Consider the following 22,038-nt stretch of genomic DNA (forward strand, 5'->3'; position numbering starts at 1 on the left):
CAATCTATAAAATCGCAATTGATTAAATTCGGGAAAGAATGTAAAATTAAAAATAGTCCAAGGTGGAAAAGCCATCCTTGGTGCGGATTCACCTAAGCAAAACGTTATTATCATTTCACCGGCACAACACAAGGCTACCATCCCCAATTGCATTTCAAGGCAAATGGTCTGTATCAAATTCACGAAGGTGAGGGTAGTAAAAGGGAAAATTCGCCAGAGTGAGAAGAAATCCACAACGACTAATGGAACAAATCAATTTTCCTCGTAAGCACTTTGTTGGAAAATGCGCGCCTTCTCCAAACTTATTATCTTGCCCAGAACACGTGTTCAATTGATTTCTCCCCCCATTCCGGCCTACTTCGTGACGATATAAAAATTTTAAAACCCCGTTAAAGACTACGAAAAGAAAGGCAATTTAGAGAAAAAACGGATCTCAAAAATCAACAATATCAAGACATTTCAGAGGGGTGAGAATGCCGTGTAGCGCGAAGAGTTCTGCGATAAGGCATTATGTCAAGGGTAGCTACCAGGCACTCCGGGGTGCAGAAGGTTACCCCTACCCCGGTTCCGACCGGGCTTGGACATATCGGGGCCGAATTGTCAGCAAAGCAATGGAGCGCAACGCAGTAAAATCGAGCAAGGACTCTAAAGTTTCACCCACTCATTCGACTCAATGATGCCAAGGCAAATGTGGGGACAACGTGATACCTCCCGCGCACAAACGGAAGGGTTGCTTCGACAATCAACCAGGCCAGGCATTCTCGCCGAGCGAGAGTTGTGTCTATATTGAATTGAGTTTTATTGAAAATTCCGGAAATTTTCCGGATGAAGAAGGCCACGTTACAGATTGGATGGTGTGACGAATATTTGATTGACTTTTTATTGCTCACTCGTTCGGGATATCCTTGACATTCTGCCGGATCAGCTATTACATGGTATCGCCTCGAGGAAGGACAACGACATCGGCGCGGATTAAATTTATAGACGCACATAGGTTATATGGCCAAAGAGCGGGGATATATGCGTGCGTAATTAAACAGGAGTTATCACACAGATCAACTTATCACCCGGTCCTGACAGATGATTTCGGGTTTTACTAATTACAAGTCAGTTTTTCAACGTTAAAGTGACGTAGGAGCTACGACATGTTGAGCCGATGAAATGTTTCATTAAATTTTCCCACATCAACACTGAGAACCGTTTCATTGAATGGGACCAATTAAAAAATCGATTGCCATTTATTGTAAAGTTTCCCTGCTTCGCAGGCACCTCGTCCTATTTGATCCTTCACTTTTTACGTTTTCATTCAATTTCAATTATCTAAATACGTATAGAGTCTGGTAGCATGTACGCTTTGCCAGACAACTTTTCTGCTCGATTAGTCCTGAGTAGTCTCGTGTTTTAACAGACACGCCGCCATGGAGGATTTAATTAAATTTTAAAACAATGACATGACGAATTTCAGGATTAGTTCAGAGGAGTTATTTCCATCGCAGATTACACAAATACAAATATAATCATGTAGCCATGGCTACAGCTTGAATTGACTTGTTGGTGCTAGCAATTGTGGGGATTTATATATATTACGTTTCGTTGAGTGAATTGTGTCTGTACGGCCTTGGGCGTGAAGGTAACTCAGCGCAAGCATCCCATTGAAAAATTGAGGAAAATAGGTCTTTTAGATAATGTAATATAGGACTAGCCCAACAGAAACTTCTTTGATGATTATTCTTGCCGGAGTGGGGGAAAATAAAGAAAATCCTCCGGAAAACAAGGAGAGGCACATGAGACCAAGCGTTAATCCAACTTCAATAGACTGAGAGGCTAAGGCGCGACTGCGAACGGTGAACTCAAGCTACCAGACGACCTTCAGTTCCAACTACCCTTGCCTTTGCTAAAATAAACTGCCAAGATTGACCAATGGTATCTTCCTCAGTGAAACAAAGACCATGACAGCCAGTTAAGAAACAACACACAAAACACCAAAAACAAAAATTGAAATTAAATTTGAATTGTGGCGGTCGAACCCTGAGCTCATCGATGGAGAACTCGAGTCTGGGCACTGTCTCTCCACTTATTCAATATTCGGCGTCGACGGGGTGATGTGAGGGTAGCTCTGCCAAGGTGGTAGTTGCGACGTGTATCAGGAGCCAGCCCCTTCGGGACCCTGGTCGGGAAGTGTGCATTGAACCGGTGTTAGTAGACCGCGTTGGCCCGAGCGGGCGCTGATCCGTCCGTGAATTCCGGGATCAGTTAAACGTAGGTCAGGCCTCAGGGAACTGGGGTAGGGGCTGCGTTCTTGACTATTGCGGCCCGCTTCCTTGCACACGATGCGCTGGTACCTTTTTCATGGAGAATATTCAGAAAATTATAAAAAAAAACGACGAAACAACAGACAAGGAGGAAGAGCTGTGTGCGTTTGGGCGGAGCACAAAAATGTGTCGTTCACCGCAGCGATCAGTGAAAGAGGCAACGAGGGCTGATATACCCGATGAGACACCGGGGCGCCCAAATAAAGAGGAAGTCTCATCAAGTGGCGCGACTGACCATGCGGAGATGGCAACTCCATTACCTTGCAGTGCCCCTGTTTTGGAAGTAAGCTCAGTGAGAAACGCTAGTCCTGAGCAGATGGATTTGGACACAAATCGAGTGGAAATGCATTCGACCGTCCTCGCTAGAGCTGAGGAGGAAAGGCTCATCAGAAAATGCTCAGCAGTGGTGAAACGTATGCGGTCGGCAACGTTCCTTCAGAGGAACGTCAGCAAAGGCGTCAAAAACGGGCTGATGGAACTGGAGGAACTACTGGACCGGATTTCTTTTATAGACGAACGTGGAGAGCAGCGGAAGACGATTGTAGAGCAGAAACAGTCGCACTCCCCGCTGAGAATGCTGTTTGTGTCAAACGGACTGCAGATAACCCTCTGCAAAGTGAACAGGGGAAAAAGCGAAAAGAGGACGACGTGCCTGAAGGAGACTTTATCGAAGTAGTCTCCAAGGCCCAAAAAAAGAAGGCGAAAAAGGATAAAAAGAAACAACGGACTCCGTCGCTAGAGACATGTCTGTCCAAAAACAAGGAGACTGCCAACCCAAAGCCAGTAGCGGAAAAAACGAGGAAACGAAGAAGGACTAGACCATCGGCTCTGCTCATTAAGCCGACGGAAGGCAAGACATTTGCGGAAGTCCTTAGTGAAATCCGCTACAGGATGAAATCCGAGGAGAACGGAGCAGAGGTGTCTACGATACGGAAAACGAGGAGTGGTGGAGTTCTCGTCGAACTGGGCCCAAAGACGACCAACAAGAGGACGTTCTGCGAAGCGGTCAAGGGGCTATTGGGAGAGAAGGCTCTTGTTTCCAGCCTAGAACCCATGTGCTCTCTAGAAATACGGGATCTTGACTGCCTCACAGAAAAGGCCGAAGTAGAGGAGGCGCTAAAGCGTGAATGTCCAGAGATGACCAATGCCCGGGTAGGTATTACCTCTGTAAATGCTGGCCGTGGTGTAAGTCCCCGAGCAATATGCGAGGAAACTCCTTAACAGCGGGAGAATCAAAATCGGATGGGTAGTATGCAGGGTACGAATGCGGATAGTCCCCACCAAGTGCTACAGGCGTCTGAACTATGGACACACGTCAGCAGCTTGCAAGGGTCCGAACAGGAGGACAGCATGCCGGAGATGCGCCCAAGCTGGTCATCAAGCGAAGAGTTGCAAGAAAAGCGAGAGTTGTATTCTCTGCAGGGATCGTGGCGCGTCTGGCCAAAGCGTCGCACACACTGCGGGCTCAAGACGGTGTCCGATCTTCAGGACGGAATTGGAGAGGGGTAGGGTGCGAACGCCATGATCCGCATTTTGCAAATTAACATGCACCGGAGTGCAACCGCTCACCAGTTGCTAGCACAGTTCGCTGCGGAAGTAAATGCTGATCTAGTGCTGATTAGCGAGCAATACCGAAACAAGGACCCGTCCTCATGGTATCTCGACTTATCGGGCACCGCTGCCATCTGGGTTCGGGACGACGTTCGACTTTGTGTTCTTGCCGAAGGCCGGGGGGACGGATTTGTTTGGATCCGGTGTTTAGGGATAACGTTTTTTAGGGTTTACCTGACGCCGAATGAGTCGATTCCGGACTCTCATCGCCGGCTTGATGCTCTGGAGGACGCCGTTTCGAGCACGGAGGGACCCCCTGCGTGTGGAATGTCGCGAGGGTGGACACCGGAAGGTTCGTCGAAGCTCTTGGAGCAGGTAGGGCTGCGCTGGGGGGCACTCCGGGGGGTGGTGGTATCGCAGCTGACACCGTCGTAAATTCAGTGATGAATCTGATAACGACGGCGTGTGAGGCTTCCATGCCCCGGAGGGGCCCCAGGCGCGACAAGCCTTCTATGTACTGGTGGACGGCAGAAATTGCCGACCTACGGAAGGAGTGTCATAAGCTCCGCCGTTTGGCACAACGTTTGTACGCCAACGGGGAGGCATGTGCCATAAAGGCACAATATAGATCAGCAAAAAGGAGACTCCACAGCGCTATAAATAAAAGCAAAGCTCGCGGCTGGCAAAATCTTGTTAATGAGGTGAATGATGACCCGTGGGGACTTGGCTATAAGCTTGTCACTCGGAAAATCGGGGCTCTCCGGAAGCTCTGCGTATCGAGCACCGACCAGATGGACCGCATTGTGCGGGCATTGTTCCCCAGACACCCCGTACGGGTTGATGTAAATAGCGCGGAAAGCGTCGTGGATTGCCCCCTTTTCACAATGGGAGAACTCGAAAAAGCGGTTCTCACTATGAAAAACAGGAAGGCGCCAGGTCCTGATGGCATCCCGGCGGAAGTTTATAAACTGGTGTTCCACCAACGGCCAGAATTGCTGATCGAAGCGTTCATCGCGTGCTTGAAGGAGGGCATTTTTCTTTGTCGCTGGAAAGTAAAGGAGGCCCGGAGCTCCCGTCTGCATACAGACCGCTGTGTATGCTTGACACGGCCGCTAAAGCGATCCGTGCTGCCGGGGACTTATCTGCAAGGCAGTTCGGGTTTAGAACAGGAAAATCTACATTGGATGCTGTTATGGAGGTCGTAGATGCGTTTAATCGAGCGGGGGCACACAGTCGCCGATCTCGACGGATAGCGCTCCTCATAACGCTAGATGTCAGAAATGCCGTCTCCGAACCGGCTGTGGTGGTGATTGCGGGAGTGATCCCCGTTGCCCTCCTTGCCAAGGAGCGCAAAGCTATCTGTCGCCGTAAGGGCGAAAACTTAAGAGAAGTGGTTGCCCGTGAAGAACATCAACGCACCCTTAATGAGTGGCAATTTTCTTGGCAAAATGAGCCAAGGGGCAAGTGGACTGCGTGGCTCATCGACAAATTAGACCCATGGTTGAACAGAAAGCACGGTGAGATTGATTACTTCCTTACCCAACTTCTAAGTGGGCATGGAGGTTTTCAGTCTTACCTGCACAGGGTTGGGAAGGCACGATCTCCTGATTGTGTCTTCTGCAATAAAGTGGCGGATGACGCTGAACACACCTTTTTCTCTTGCGAGAGGTGGGACGGCCTCCGGCAGCAGCTTTATGCAGACACAGGGGAACTCTCTCCAGACAACATTATCAGAGAGATGCTGAAGAGCGCTGGCACCTGGAATCGTATTGCGCATTATGTTCGGGCTCTTCTTACTGCGAAGAAGATTGAACTCGACCGGCAGAGGGATCGGACGGTAAGGGGTTCCCTGAACTAACAACTCCCTTCCTCCCCTCCCCTCCCGTTGGTGAAAGGAATTCCCTGACTTGAAGGCTCCCAAAGCCGGGAGAGCGGCAGGGCTAGCCCGAAGTAATGTGTCAAACGGTTCCAGGCTAGTTCTCTGATGACAGGGAGGTGTTTAGTTGGTAGTCCAGCGTGCTGTTCCGGGAGTCCAGCACTCTGTGCGTAAACGCATTCACTTACCCTACTCCCAAAAAAAAAAAAAAAAAAAAATAGAGATGTAATTGTTAACGAACAATCCGAAGCAGGCCAATTCTATCAGCACTCCTGATCCAGGACTCCAGTCGGTGCCACCTGCTAAGGCATTTTGGAAAAAAACTGCCTCTGGGCAAAATAATGCCTCTGGCAAACCATGTCTGAACAAACCACTAAAATTGAAGATAAGGTTTGTGCGGAGCTTCTGCAGCTTAGGTCAAAACCGAATTGGCTGCAATTTTCCGTTGATCTTATTTCGTCAACGTATATGGTAGCAAAGAATAATTAACTAGCAACGTACCAACACCAATCCATCAGGTTAGGATCAAGAACGGCGAAAGTAGCGTCGGAAAAAACTCCTCCTAGCTATAGAGATCAGGTCACAGAGCTGCTATTACTGGAGAAGTGTTTTCTCTGGCTTCCATAATGAGATTTCGGAACAGTTTCATATCTAAAACCACCTCAACACCACCATCTGCATACCGGCAACAGAATAAGAGAAAAAGCAGATAAGCCTGGAACATTCCCTATTATAGAGGTTTGTGAACCGGATGTTAGAAAGGTTCCAGGACAAATGGGCTGGTGGCTCTACCACAAGCTTGGGACAGCGTCGAAACAATGCCAGCTTCCAATACTAGTGAAAAGAAAATGCGGCGCTCGCTATCCTCATCTAAGCCATCCTGTGGCATAATGTTCGTCCAGTAAATGTATGGGATTGTGAAGGGTTCTACTAATTAGTTAGCGATTTTTTTTGTTGTTGGTGGAAAATCTTAGAAAGACTCGTCCGCTCCCGCTCCACCGTGCGAACGCAGTTAAAAAGGTTGCGTGTGGGATTCGTACTCACTAAAAATCATCCCCTTGTCTTTCCAACTCCACCCTCGCGGGAATACCATTTCGTGGGATACCCCAGTTCGTTTCGACTTCAACATCTACGAAACTATACTTCCCAACGCTTGATTCAGGTTCTTTCTCTCCATCGCGAACCTTGGGCAGAAAAATATCACATACTCTGCATCCTCCGGGACTCCAGGACAATTTGGCCAATCATTTAGCCGAAAGTGGTACCGATACTGTCTATAACATCCACTGTGATGCCCCGTGAAAAATTGAGTAACGTGGTAGTTGATTTTTCTGAGATTTCTCTCAAGTCATACCCTAATGTTGGAAATGAGCCTGTGCGTCCATCAATCCATTGAAGACTCGTTCAATCGACGTTGCCAGAGATCATGCGACTCCGACCTTGGGCCTTCTTGCGTTTGGTGTGCTCCTCCATATGTCTCAAGTGATATAGCACATTAAAATCATTCGCCAGAATATGGACTGGCCACAACCTATACGTCCTCATCTGACTTACTTTTAAGGCGCTGTAAAATTTCAAACCCGTCAACCTATAGATCGAATTCACCTTCTCTGAGATTTCACAAATGCCTTCGCCCATACAGACGAAACGTAAAGCACCACTCCGGCTGAGTGCTCAGAGGCTATAGCTTCTCTCCCCCACAAACCGCAAACAACGTTGGGCAACATTCTTGAAAGTGCGGCATTGGCACTAGCTGCCTGCTGTTATGTATATTCTCAGCTCATTTCGACTTCAATAGTCACCATCAGGTGCTTGATAGCCGGCTTAGAGGAGACCATATGTCCACCGACTTCCGCCTTCACCGTATTTTTCTTTATGCGGTTCGTTGTTAAGGCCACTTCCGTTGTCTCATCCGCCAGCATCAACCCGGTCCTTTGCAGCCATATTTTTACCACTTTTGCCGTCTTCCTTGCATAAACCTCCAAATCCTCTGGGTGCTTTGATGCTAAAACCTCAGGGAGAGGTTACAGAGAGTTTTCTCTGAGAGATAATTTTTGACCAAACTCGCCAAATATCCAGGAACACCTATGTCAGCCAATGCGTCTTTAATTTAGGCCCAGTTAGCGGAATTAAATACATTTTTAACATAACTGTGCCCATATGGCGTAGCAATGACCAGAATTCAGTGTCTTTTGCCAGGTTGCCCAGCATACTTATTGCATCACCGTAGAGTAGGCCGAAACCTATACTGGTGTTGTGGCAAGCCATTGCCGTTTTGGATGATGGTTGACAGTCCGTTATAGGCGACTCTCTTCATTATGTTCCCCATTGTATCCATCAGATAGTTCGGGAAATAGACTGGATCCCCGGGTGGCTTATTGGGTTGGGAAATATTCCATCTGTTAAGCACGCCTCGAAGGAAGTGGTTTGGCCTTATCTTCACTGCCAACTTCAAAAGCTCTGTTAATGATGTCGTCCAAACTTAGAGCCCTTTTGTCACCGATCCTATAACAACTATAACTGTTTGCCTTCCGCTGTTTCCGTTGTGAGGGAAGAGAGTTGCAACAATTTTTTTCAGAGAACACGGACAGGTCACCTGGGTTGATCTTCGCATCCTTTTCATCACCACCAAGTAACCCCCCTCGCCCCACCCCTCGCAATAGTTCATATCGATATCTTCGCACAATCGTTTGAAAAAGCCCCCTTTATTTCTGCAAATCGCCTCTTTTGAGCGGGACCGCAGTTGTCCATGCATTTTCCCTCCATCGCCGCTACCAGGTTTTAAGCCTCCTAGCCCGAACACATGCGGCTCGTAAACTTGCGACTTCGTTGTTCCACCAGCAACTGGGTTGTCTATTGGGGAGCAGTCGGCTTCAAGGGTATATCAAAATTCGCCTTTCTTTCTTCACTCGAATCGGCAACCCACCCAATGCTCTGTGAATACTCCTCGTGGAGCTCGATTCGCCCTTGATCTCCATGAGAATTGCATGGTGGCCACGATCAGAGATTGTCTCTATGGATACCTTGTTGTGGCACGCATTTACGAACGAGTGTGTCCCTTGAATGTAACTTTGCCGAGAATACACAGTTCAGACCTTCATAGCCAACTCACAGGGAATGCTAGGAAGACTAGACTAGTTATATTCGCTAGGAAGGTTAGATGGGCCAGCGACATGTTGCCTACCTTGTCATCTTGGTACAAACAATCAAGTACTTAAGGATCCATTTTGACTCGAAGATAACGCGGGAGCATCACATTTACGACAGGTTCACTGGTTGGATGCATAGATAACAAAGCCTATTTTGATATAAGCATGCATCGTCTGATGGCCGCTGTTGAACTTTGTTGACAGCAGAAAGCTGCTACCACAGATCCAAAGGATCCATTGCCTAAATATTACTAGAGTGACGAGTACCAGACTGACCGCGGCAGCTATCCTAAATCTACCCTCCATTCATTTGAAAAAGGAAGTGGAAATAAGCTAACGACGCATTTAGGCTTGATACCATTGGCCAACGAAAGAGCACCAATCATACGGTCAATGGTCTAACTGAAAATCCCAGGAAAGTATCAGGTAACCTTAATGCCCGTCGATCATATGGTCGCCAGATTTGTCTTTGAGAAGACATATTCTATCTAGGTGAGGATAAATGTCATTTTACTGATAGCAGAAGATCGTTTGCTAAAAAAAGGCAAATCTGTTTCAACAATCAGACAGCATCAAATAGCTACACCGAACATTACTAGTAATGGGAAGATTAAAGGACTGGCCTCCCGAAGGTCCAGCTCCACAATGAGGAACCCAGTGCCAGCTTTTTGGGTTAGGCCGTTCACTGTCAAGGGTACTTCAAATGGTAAAGCTGCAAGGAGTAACGTAGCTAAATCCATAAATTTGAATTGCTGGTGATATGCGAAAATCTTTATAAAAAAAACCCTTGATCTCTAGAGCGGCATTTTCCTGTTCCTATTTAAGGTAGAGACGAAAACCATGATAGGGATTTTGACAGAACACTGTTTCTCCAAATACTATCATATATGAGATAATGGTCTCTGCTATATTTTACCAATGCAAAGAAGAGGAGAAGACGGCCCCCCATTTCATCTGCAGCTGCCTAACTGCCTTAGATCCTGCATGGGGATACCTCGGAAAGGTTTCGTTCAACGAAGAATCTGCACAATCTATCCTTTTTTAAAAACATTCTGGCGCAGGTGGGAGGTCGGTAAATAGTTGATTTTAGTAGATAGTACTTCACAATGAGCTTCATAAAAGACCTGAGTGTTTGGTCCTAAGGCTCCCCTCGTTAGAATAGCCTAGCCTAACCTAAGCTAACCCATCATAATCATGCATACATGCACATATCCCCGGAAAACAAAGACATCAAAACCATGTCAATCTCTGAATAATCATTTGGCTACTGTTCAATATAAAGACATGACTCCGAACAAGGTCTCACAATGAATTAATCTCGTGTATCTAATCGACAACATTAATTTATTCAGGATGGCATTCCGATTCGGGCAAAAAACGTGCTATCATATAATACATTGAAGAGTTCAGAGAAAAACGAAAACTAATTAAAATTCGCGCAGTCATCATGCGTGGCAAGCAGAAGAGGATTAAGAAATTACTCTATCCATAGAGGGCAGGAAAAAAGAAATTATTCGGACAGAAATAATCGCAAGGAACCACCAAAACTGCAACATTCCAGACCTCCCAAAAATAGTCGCGTTCCCGATCTGAAAAACAGATTCAAGACTTTCTAAGGGAGTTCCTATATGGAGATTACGAATATCCACTGTATGGTTGACCATCATTCTCATCAATGCCATAAGGTTGGTGTAGTTGTTTTGAATTAAGGGAACCATACATGAGCGAAAGTTTTACTAGTTTAATAGAGAGGTACTTGACTGAATCAAATGACCCTATTTTTTCGGGCAAAACTTTCGGTGGTCAAAGGGTAGTAAAGGTCCCAGAGCGAAACGTGGATAGGTACCCACGATGGAGCATAAAACCTGGGAAATGCCTGCTGAACCAACACCAACAGCTCTGCTACCAAACCCTATTTCCACCTCCACGTGGTGATCGTTGGGAGCTCTTTCTTAAGGAAAAGCTGCAGACGGAGAAGGATGAAGGCGAACCTCCCGCGCCTAAAAACGGGACAAATTGTACCAACTGGTCTTACAGGTTGGGGGTTGGGTAGGGCTGACAACCCTACACGGTAAACAACTTGTTACAAAGCCACAACAGGAGCCTCGGACTGGAAACCATGCCCAAAAATGTATGCATCGTTATTTACAAGATCTTGGTATTCCAAATTGCGTATGAAGGTCGTCCGTCCCTTATTCCTATAGATGACTTCCACTAACTCCAACCTTAACATACCATTTTTCATTTTAGGTAATAACGACAGACACACGTCACTCGAATCAATATAAAGCCTCAATATAAAAGCCTCACAATGGTTTGTAGTCTGGTTTCCTTTTGATTTTTGGCCAACAACCTTGCATACCCATTGTATACAGACTTTTTGAAGGTCATTTTCTCTGATGATCTTATCGGTATCTCCTGCTTAAAGTGGCTTAATCAACAGTGAGCCATGGTTAACCAGATGAAGTCAGAAACTGCAAGGACATTTTCATCAACAATACTAAACCTTTGCCATCGATTATACCTCAGGTTACGTTTTCGCTCAGTCTTGCAAGTTCAGCTGAGCACTTGGGTCGGAAACAAATCGCGATCACTAACCTGCACCTTCTCTAGATATGTGGAGGCTAGCCCCATTTGTTGGCACAACAAGATTCCGCGCGAACGAGGAAGACCACGCGATCGCCATCTACAACGACTTTTACGGGCAAATCAGTGTGACTGTAAGCCATTACTAGGCCATCGTTCATCAACGGGGCAGCTCCGCTTCATATGGTCCTCAAGGACAATGGGAACTGGCAAACGTGTAGGGATCGCTATCCAGTACGACACATAGCAGACTCCACACAGACGCTCCACAGCAACAAGATCTTCTTCGTAATCAACTTGGTGCGAGCTTTCAACCAAATACTAGTGGCAGAGGAAGATATTGAAAAGGTTGTCATCACAACAGCATTTGGCCTGTTCGAGTCACCGTTCAAGACTTGCGGATAGCGCAATACAGCGCAGACATGCCTGGACGACAAGGTTACCCGGGAACTATTTTTTGCCATCCATATATGAACGACATCCCCGTCTCATCCATAGACCCACCATCCGAGAAGATCGAAGCCGTCTGCAACTATCCGAAGCTGAACACCGCCAAGGAGTTACGTCAGTTTCTTGCCGCCGTTAACTTTTACAAGAGCTGCATGCCAGGCTGTGCTAAAACACAAGCACCACGCAACAGTTTTCTCGTCGGTAACTTCAAAGGGAATACCGAATTTCGTTGGACTCCTGAAGCTGAAGCGGCTTTTCACAAGGCAAAAGACAACATTGTGCAAGCCACCTTGCTCATCAATCCTTAGGCTGGACCGCTACTTGATATCCGATACATCGCTGAACAGAATGACATCGGAGCCGATGCGTTCTCTTGTATTAAGGGAACATTAAAAGAAGCTAGAAGCTGCTGAAATAACGAGATGACAAGGTACATAACGAGATAACAAGGGCTGAAACAACTACTCGCTTTTCCATCTTCACTCCAACTGAAGGAAATAACGCTCGCTACGACATTTCCACGCAGACTGCTCAACCATACATGCATCCAGTCTCCAAACCAGAGGACATCATCTGGTCATCCATCCGGGCCGACGCATGCGCATGGTTGTAACTGTGTATCCAGTACGACATAATCAGTATGCCTTGCTTAGAGGGCCAACTATATTGTCTTACAGGTGTAGGCAGTTTCTCTCAATGGCCCGAAGCGTTCCCAATGTCGGATTAAGAAGCTGACACCGTTGCTCGGGCATTCTATAATGGCTGGATATGTGGTTTCAGCACGCCTCTTTGAGTGAAAACTGAGCAGAGAAGACAGTTCAAATCACACCTGTTTTCAGGTACGACTCCTCCCCGTACAACGCCATACCACACTCAAGGCACCGGATTTGTGAAGCTACTATTCGATGCCACAAGAATGCGCAATGGATGCGCGAATTACCAAGAATTCTTCTAGGCATTCGCGCAGCGTGGCGCAAGGATTTAGAAACCACTGCCGCTGACCCTGTTTATGGCCAACCACTGCGGCTTCCTTCCTTTTGAGCGTTTTGATTCCTCACATATCATTTGTACAAAATCAACATGTCTATACCGATACGTGTAAAAATTATGCGCGACCCGAGTTGACGCAGGCTCAAGGTGTAGTGCCCGATGCTCAGAGCCCATATTTGTGTTCGAGGCTCGAAACTCAGACGATCGCTCTCGAACCAGTCCTTAAACTCGATAGGCGACATAGTCGTCTGTCACTCTTACATCCCGCGTCTAAGGATCAACTCAACCCACAGGATCTCTCCTGGTAAACTCTTGCCGCAGAGCGCTGACAGGTCAAGCTCAGCAGAGCTCCATTGACCAAGAGATGACGTCGAAGGAAGGCAATAAAGATCGCGAAACTCCTGATCCCGTCGAGGAGACACACTTCTGATGTCAAAGAAAAATAACGAAAGGTAAAACGTTTATCAAAGATCGCAATTGTAGCCTCCAAGAATTTCTGGTCGAAGTGTGTGCGAGACATTTTCCCGTTTGCGTGTGCGTCGCTGAGAAAATTCAGGAAAGAAAACAGGGAAAAAAAAAAATTCTGCTATATTTCCCTCCCTTTCTCCTCCTCCTTGATCCCGAAAATCCTTAGTAGGGAAATCCTCCAAATAATGGCCTGAAGATATCAAGGATGGGAGGGAACCTCAGAGGCCGGCCATCAATAACCATCTGAGGCAGAAGAAGCAAGGATCATGACTATGATCCGTGGTGGATCTTACCTCTAAAACACGGTACTCGGGTCCGGAGACTTACGGCTCCACGCGTACGTTTAAGCCGTTTTTTTAATTTCCAGGTTTAGCTCGCGTTCTGGTTCATTTCGTTAGGCCGTTGCGAATTCCTTTGTTCGTTGACTAGATCCGCTGCAAACCCACGCATTGGTATAGACAAGTTAATTTTGTGCAAATAACACGTGAGGGATCAAAACCCTCAAAGAAAGGCCCCCACATTCCCGAGCCTGGCTAGCACAGAGGCGTGCCAGCACGTGTCAACCGAGCACTTTGATGAAGCTTCAGTATTTGCGGGCGGAACTTCACGGCCAATTTCGCCAATTTTTTAGGTTTCTGAGATAGCTCTTCCCTCTAGGTCGTCTTCAGCCACTCAGGATGATCGTTTGATCATCCGATTTCCTCTAGGATCATTACATATCTTTATCGACCACTGGGAACCTGCCTACATACTTCGGTTGAAGCCATATGATGGGTGATGAGCCATTTCCACAGATTCTTTCCACCCCTTCAGACAAGGGTCGTTACGTCCTTTGAGTGGACTGTGGACCACGCTTGTTTCCTTCTTCTTGGACGAACGACGAACGAGGACAGCCACGCAACGACCATCGACAACAACTTTTAAGGGCAAATCAGAGGGAGTCGGCTATTAAGAACCGTCTCGAATATGGACGCCCTGGTGCTGGAACCATGGACCAACGACCCAATCTGTGAATCCTAATTCATTGTGGTTTTGCTGTCAGTCTTCAATAAACTGTCAATCTTTGGATAAACGAGCAGAATTATGGGTATTCCAGTTCTCTTTTTCTTCAGCTGTTAACTAAGGAACTACTTTTGGTTCTAAAAAGTCATATGCGAGTGATTGATGATGTTCTAGTGGTCCACACTCAAAATAGTGGAGGAAAGCTGATCAGAGACAGAAAACAGGACTATTCTGAAAACTCATCGCAATAGCGTAGGTCTTGTTAAAAAAATATTTCTTTTATCTATAAAATTCAATCTTCAATCTGAATATTCAATCAGGCAAATTTATACAATGTGTAAGTGCCCTATACAAAGTAAGTCTCTCATGGAATCAAACCATTCTGGGGGTCCACAAGAAAGAAGTTTTGGGCCTTGCGGGACCCCATTGCGGCGATGTACAGTACTGGGTCTGTCCTATGATTGATGGTTCCAAAGTGAACGGGTTTTTATTACTTGTATTCGATTCGGAAGGCTCACAATAGGCGACAGCAGTCTCGAAGATGTCTTCATTTATGGTGCCCGCGAAGACCCCGTTACTGGGCACTGAGCCCAGTCGGTCTTTATGAACTTGACTTAGTTTCAAAAGGCTCCCAGTAATTTTCAGAGATTAAAATTGTTTTTCTCTTTGAGATTTAGACAATATTGATACGATGGTGGTCACTGCATGACGTATAGACGCCAATCTGGCGAGTCTTTTCGGATTTGGGTTGTAGCAGATTGAACGGAGTTTGGTCCATATCTAGAGGCGATTTGGCAATCTTTGGATTTGACGATTATTTAGCAGTAAAACCCTGCTATTAGCGAAACGTTTTGCAAATAACCTGTAATTAAGTGCTTCATAAATGCAATTATTTAGAATTCTGTGAGACTGCGGAGATTCCTTTCGGCTCCTCGAAGTGACTCAGAGACCTTGGAAGTTTTTGGGGTTTGTCTGATGAAGTTTTTTGCCTCTGTTCATTCCGCCCACGAAGAATTTCAATCTATTGTGCTATCAGCTAACAAAGTGGTGGTATTAGCATTCTTGGATGTTACTGGGGGATGCGCAGACGGTGACAATTACCGCGTGTTTTCGCCTCGGTTAATATTGGGTCAATCCAATACTTTTCCAAATATTATTGGGATATTTGGAAAGAAAGTAAGATATAATCACTTCAAACCATTAGCTTACGAGGTAAGTGATTTTCTTCTGATAATCTTCCAACGAGTTCACATGCTTTCCCAACTCTCCACATATATTTTTTCACCCCATGCAACGTGTAACCTACACCGATGACCAGTCACCCTACTTTCCCCTTTCTGAGAAAGTAATATCGTTGAATTTTGCGAAACGCTATGCCTTTTTTATTCAATTGGAAATTTGATCCTTTTACTTCACATAATTTCGTTACGACCGTATCGATTTGGGCTCTGGTGCGAGAGGTGTTTAATAAGTCGGTGAACTTGTCCTCGTACAATACAAGCTGTTGCCTACTTGGCCTACCTGTTGTCTTCCAAATCCGGAATTATTGTCGTTGTATTAAATGCAACAACGTTTTGTCGAGTGTCAAATGTCATCGACAATTTACATTTCGAATTTACACACGACAATGACGACAGGTTGAGATATCAGGTTGCACGAGCTAAGAAGTGAGTTGGAAGCATGATTCGCTTCTTTTGCTTTGTGGTCCATGGTAACGCGTCGGTGATGATAGTGCTATTCAAAGTGGAGGGCATTCGATGGAAATATCGTTAACTTGCAAATAAGTTTCACTTTCTAGCATGTACTTTTGGAAATCGTCCCCAAAGCAGGACTAAATTCTTAAAAGTCACTCCCAGATGACCCCTTTCCTTCCGAAGAGGAGTTGCCACCAGCTAACCAGAGGAACTCCTACAACGACCCCATGCATCGATACCTTTAGCATTTTCACATCCCTCTCGATGCTCAAACCAATGCTACTTGAAAACACTTGGACTTGGGGTATTACCGAAGTTGAATTATCGATACCAGGTAATAATTCAGGTGTGCGGAGGCAATTGTAAAGTGAGACCATCGTCATGTTGGAACTACTACTAAAGTTGCCCACTTTGAAGCATGTCGGTTGTAATTTCATTTGATAATGTGTCTGCTCATTGAATGAGTTAATTAATTGGTGACCTAATCGCAATACAGGTGTTAATTTCATAGCCTGAGTATGGTCGTGCATTTTATTGGTAACTAGGTACAATAGGAAGTGAAATTTCCGTGTTGGGCAATGAAGTGGCATTAAGAGCGTTGTCTGAAGATGCAACTGACGGTTAGGCCCCAACAACTGCACAGATCACTTGACTTCTAAGTGGACATCCTAGTTTGGGTTGATTAGTAAAGTGAATACCTCCCAAAACCTCCCAAAGTAAACTATTCTCTATGAAAGTCCTTACAACATCCTGAGAGCCTGGAAGTCAGTGCAAAATGATCCGAAATAGATGGTTAGTAATAAAGCAAGGACGTTTTAATATCATATTTCTAACCCAATAGTAAAACCGTCTTATTCTTCTAAGAAGGGCGTCCTTATATGAGGTGGGGCGAAAGTAATCACTCTAATGGAAAACGCCATAACTTTTGCAAATGGCGCCAATTGCCAATTCGGTTTTGACATTTGGGAAGTACACGATACAAATCGACAAGTTTTACCTCAATTCAGCCCTCCTTAACACTCCTTGCTTCCCTTGTCAAAAACTGACGTGACTTGACTTCCCTTGTCAGAAACATCCTGGAATATTTCTGTGCAGTCTGGTCCCCCTTGACAACCCCCCGGACCCTCTTTTACAAAAAGAACCTTCCACGGGTTGATTATCCGTCACGACTCCGCACCCTCAATCTCCCCTCCCTACAGCAACGGCGCATCTTTTCAAACTCTGCAATTGTCTGATGGACTACTCTGCCAACTCGGATATTAATTTCCGCACCGCCTCTCATAACACACGCAGTGCGGACAGTTTTGAAGTACCTTTCGCGGAGCTCGAGGTTTAATTCCACTCCCCGATCCCGACGCTATACCGTCCTACAACGCCCTACAACTTGTGTCCTTTGATTCGTTCTCCTTCTCTAGTTTTAAGCGTAAGGTAAGCCATTTATTTGGTCATCCCTCTGAGGACAATATGTAATTAGGAATATGTTTTCTATGTATTGTCTGCATCAAATAAACAAATAATTGTTGGCGCAGCGTGAATTTCGTCGCAGATTTCCTGAACGTCCAACACCAACTGGACAAACATTGCAGCGTTTAGCCACTTCCCTTGAAGGTGATATTCTCAATAACCGGAGGAGAAGAATCCGGAACCGGCATTAGCCGGCGGTCCCTACGAAGAATTTTGGAGGAAGATTAGGAGATGTTCCTTTGCAAAGTGCATACTGTTGACCGCCAGACACGTCTAACCTAGGCGCAAGCCATCCTGAATCTCAACGAAGAAGGGGACGATTTTTCATCGAAAGTTATCATGAGCCATGAAGCTCATTCCCATCTTAGCGGTTACGTGAATAATCAAAATAATCGTCTCTGGGACGCCGAAAATCCATGTACGAAGAGCCATTACACCCGCACGCTGGAGGAGTCATCGGACCATTCTTCTTTGAGAACGTTGCGATTATGGACGGACCGCGCTACAGAGCCAGGATTACCGATTTTTTTCTTCCTCAAATGGATGAATTGGGACCGGAGAACACATGGTTCCAACAGGACGGTGGAACCGCGCACGCTGCTTGAGCCACAACTGATATTCTGAACGAAGTATTTCCGGGTCGCTTAATCTCTCGCTTTGGCGAGTTGCAATGGCCAGTCAGATCACCCGATTAAACTGTTCCAGACTTCCTTTTATGGGGTCCTTTCCTTTGAAAATGTGGGCGAGGTGATACAAGTATCGCCTATTCAAAATACCAAGGAGGAGAAAACGGGGAAGAAACTGCGCAAAAGGTTGAATTAATCAACAGGCCAGCAAACCCCCCCAAAAAAAGGCCTGAATTTCCGGAAAGTGGAGCACGTGAGAACGTTCCCCCGACTCCGGAGAAAGGAAGTGAACCTCTTAATCTGAATATGGAAGCCTGAAGAAAGGTAGCACCTAGGGAAAGATAGGACTGCAGGTGGTCGTGGTCGTCTCCAAATGGATTAAAGGGTCGTAAGCTAACATTCTCAGAAGAGTGAGGGCAGACCCCAAACCCACCCTTTTGGGAGACAATGTCATTCGCATTAGATGGTCCCTGAAAACAGACTTTATGTTGGAGCACAAGAAATCCAAGAATCTTATCACGAACAAATCGTAAAATCGTTAGGACAGGAAGCCGAAGATCATTATAATCTGCAAAGAGATAGGTTAGATCATAGAGAAGAATAGACTGTGTTATGTCGGCTTAGGGAGCAGGTGGCACTGAAGCGATGTTTTATATGCCTTGGCTTTGGTCACATTGCGAAGCAATACAGTTGTTGCGGAGTAGAAGGCCATATCAGCAGGGGCTGTGTAGCGAACCCAAATAACTTACCGTGCAAAGGGAAGGAGTGATTGGACTATCGGCACATTGTAGGTAGCAACAATTACCCCGAGTACAGAAGAGCCCGCAACACAAATCGCAGTTGAGGTTGACAAAAATCAACCTCAACCACAGCCAGGCGATACTGGACTACCTCCCGCAAATTTGAAACCGCCCCTATATTTCCAGAAAACTCTACATTTTTTATGGTAGCTATATGAGACCCTTGTCACTGTTGCAGTGTTCGCGACGGAAGCAGGATTTTATTCGACTTCTTTGGGATTAATTTGATCAGGTAATTCATTCTATAGTGTGCAATCACCTCAAATTTCGCCGCATATTTCATATTATTAAATGAATTCGGGCGAATTGATCGTGACAGAGGGGAATGATCTGCCGAATCCGTCAACGTTGCTGGGCATTTTGCTGGCAACATGAACTCGAGAAGTTCAAGGCCAAGTTTAGTGGGACCGGTTGACCGAGGAGATCATTTTGGCTCAGATTTTGACTTGCTGGAAGTGAGTGTGAGTTGACAGTTGTGCTGTTCTTTGTGCCAACAAACAAGGAGGAAGATTTTAACCCCGAGAAATCACACTTGGAAGTGAAGGAAGTGGATCATTTTTCATTTCGAGCACATTTTCTTTTTTGTTTTTTTTTTGTTAACATCTCGTATTTCCTTTAGATAACTTCACTAAAAGATGAAGGATTTGTGGGATTCGTTGAACATTGTCCGGACGGATCGAAACCGCTAAATTCCTGTAAAAGCAGATATTTATTTCGGATCTCTAAGGGGCAGTCAGATCGTCATTCATTGTGAAGTTGAGCTCCCTGATTTCTAGATGTGGCACAATTGAAAGGAGAACGGGAGTTTGTCGTAACGGAGTCACATCGAACGAAGGATGGCTTTCCGCGATTTTCCTTTTTCAATCAAAAATCTAAAAAGATTGTAGCTCGGAGGATTTTCCGTAGTTAATTGTTTCGTGTAGTTTCATCGGAATTTTTATGGATTTGGTAGCCTGAAAACTTGCAAAGTTAGCCACCTAGCGTGGTGAAAGTACAAGATTTTCTCTTTGTCGAATGAGAAATTTGAATCGCAAAAAGGATACTTACAGTGTTGAGTTTCTTTCCTGCGTTTGTTTCGCTTGGAAATTGTGTGACATCGAGTGCGGGAAATTAGGAAATGACTCATTGTTTGGGAAGAGTTTTGCGTTCAGCGTAGAGGAGATGCTATGCCAGTTTTCGACCCCAAGTGTTTTTGTTGATTTTCTTTTTGATTTTTGTGAATTGTTGTATGATTCCGAAGAAATTCTGCTCGCGAAGGAGTGTTGGCTGGACTGCATCGTTAGCCGATTGTAGTTAATGTATTTAATTTTTAAGCGACTCCGTGCTTACTCAATAATTTGGGAATCTTATCGCTAGGTCCGGTAATCGAGCTGCCCGCAAGTAGCGCGTCCATGATATTATATATATATTTTATTTGCATTATTGATGGTTGCAATGGCGCTAGCATTCGCTCTAATACTTATACCATGCACTTTAGGTAATTTCTCTAATTTGAGCACATTTTCCTTTTCTCCTCCTCCTTGACCCCACAAAACCTTTACATATGGACATCCTCCAGAGGCCAGAGGATGTCAAGGAAGGGAATCTCAGGAGCCGCGCTTTATTGAAAATCTGAGGCAGAGGAAACAATGGTTTAGGCTGTGATCCGTCGTGGATTCCCCCTCCCTCTTCTGAAGCGGCACTGGGATCCGCAGACTCATATAGACATGACAAAAGACACGTAGGGGATCGAAGCGCTTAAAGGACCCCCACACATTCCCGAGCCTGGCTAGCACAGAGGCGTGCAAGAACGTATCAACCGCGCGCTCCGATGGAGCTTCAGTATTTGCGTGCAGACCTTCAAGGTCACTTAGCCAAATTCTTTTAAGTTTTGGGGTAGCTCTTCCCTCTAGGTCGTCTTCGGCTACCCACGAAGGTTCTTTGACCACCCTGATCCAGAGGAGATCATTACACTGTGCAAGTGATAAGCCTAAATGACACTTTGAAACACAAAGATGATCATAAACATCCATGATGAACCGAAAATAAAATCTGGAGAAACAAAAAACAATTTGTTTTGTCTAAATATTATAATGTGTATCGAAATGCGTTCCTCGTCCATGCCGTGATCTGCCCTGTTTCCTTTCTATGCAGGGAAACCCAAACAGTAAACGGCCTGGTAAGTCAACTGATAAGAGCCGCAAAGGGAGGAGAATTAAGGGATGTAGCAAATAAGCAAAATCATTTGTATGTTCACAAAATACCTTGGTTTAATAAAATTCAGAGTAATTTAGAGTAGTAACTTATAGGTTATGAGAAATAGTGAAAACCAAAACTGGTGGTTTGCAGAGCCAGACTGATAAATCTGTTTATATGGTCTCCTGAGAAAAAGTACCATAAATGTGAGATAAGTGAGCTTCTGTGAACTTTATTATTTTGTTAATAATAGCGTCCAGTTTCAAACTATGGTGGTTGCTCACAACCTGCTGCATTAATTACAATCTTTATTTTAAAGCTCCCTGGTTGTCGAGATTCTTATATGTATGTCATGCCGCTAGTCAAATTTCTTCATAGTGACTAGAAAACCCACTTTTAATAAACTACCAACCAACCTACGGACTCTATAAATCTCTTTCGATTTTATACCCATGTTCTTCCTGATAATTAATGCCAAACATGACTTCAATCATTAAGAAAACGCACACCAAGCGCCAGATGGTCTATTAAATCTCAATTTAGTGGGTAATCTATAAATATCACACTATCACCTACTTTCTTCATGTGCACATTGTCAATGCGGCTCCTCCCAAACTCCAAGTTGGACGGAATTTTCCGACAAACTGCGCCTACATGGCAACCCGCACACGTGCGTCCGTTTCTGATCTATACCGCTCCTCGTATAGATTTGAGAATTTATAGACACTCTTGAAACGATTTAGTACTCCTCCTACTGGTAAAAAATGCTCAGTACATTGTGGGGCAGGTGATCGTTGTCACTTATAAAGAAATTGGAATTTGATTGACATATTATTCATAAAGTATATATGTATATACATTTGGGGGAGATTAATTTGATAAAGGGGGCTGAAAT

At 45.3% G+C, this 22,038-nt stretch overlaps 1 protein-coding gene across 1 annotated transcript in view; it reads right to left on the bottom strand.

Annotated features, from left to right (window-relative positions):
* The window catches only part of LOC119646908 (homeobox protein invected), a 228,334-nt gene that overhangs the window by 22,639 nt on the left and 183,657 nt on the right, over positions 1 to 22,038 (bottom strand). The gene's annotated exons all lie outside the window — the stretch shown is intronic.

This window comes from Hermetia illucens, chromosome 1, assembly GCF_905115235.1.
Source record: "Hermetia illucens chromosome 1, iHerIll2.2.curated.20191125, whole genome shotgun sequence".
NCBI classification, from domain to species: domain Eukaryota; kingdom Metazoa; phylum Arthropoda; class Insecta; order Diptera; family Stratiomyidae; genus Hermetia; species Hermetia illucens.